The 655-nt window shown below is 44.4% G+C and overlaps 1 pseudogene; it reads right to left on the bottom strand.

Annotated features, from left to right (window-relative positions):
• Positions 1-309: 309 nt before the first annotated feature.
• On the bottom strand, positions 310-375 carry LOC114707211 (annotated as a pseudogene).
• Positions 376-655: the final 280 nt, after the last annotated feature.

Consider the following 655-nt stretch of genomic DNA (forward strand, 5'->3'; position numbering starts at 1 on the left):
TTCAGAATTGGCCCATTCTCTGCTATCTCAGACATGTCTTCCCTGCTTCTCACTCACTGGTGCTGTTAACTGGCTTAGGCTCCACACAGCCCCCGAACATATTTTATATCTTAGTTCCATTGTCCACTACTCTATCCCATTCATTTTCTGGATGAACATTCAAGTGTCAAACAGGAAGGAAGTAGCACTTGTGGCTACATTTTGGTTATATCTTTACGGGAATTTGACTGTACCCCATTATATTTCCTACATCTCCTCTCTGCAATTAGGAACTGCCCGGTGACCAGCCTTTTATGATGCTTTATTTCCACTGGGTAAATGAAAGAGAAATCACAAATACTACACTTGATCTTAGCCAAAAGGCCGAGAAGCGATGAGAAATCACAGATGAAGAGCTGGGAAGACGGCTCAGTTTAAAAAGCACTACTAGCTGCCCAAACAGAAAGACTCAACTTTAGATCCCAGGGACACACGCAAAGGTTGGACATAATGGTGTGCCCACATAACCCCACTTCTAGGGCTGAGGGTTGAGGGTGAGAAACAGGAGGATTCCTGGAGCTTCACTCAGCCAGTTTAGAGAACTGGGGATCTTCAGGCTTAGTGGGAGACCTTGTCTCAAAAGATAAGGTGGAAAGCAATCTGGAAGACTTGATTT

This window comes from Peromyscus leucopus, chromosome 15 (genome assembly GCF_004664715.2).
Source record: "Peromyscus leucopus breed LL Stock chromosome 15, UCI_PerLeu_2.1, whole genome shotgun sequence".
Lineage (NCBI taxonomy): Eukaryota > Metazoa > Chordata > Mammalia > Rodentia > Cricetidae > Peromyscus > Peromyscus leucopus.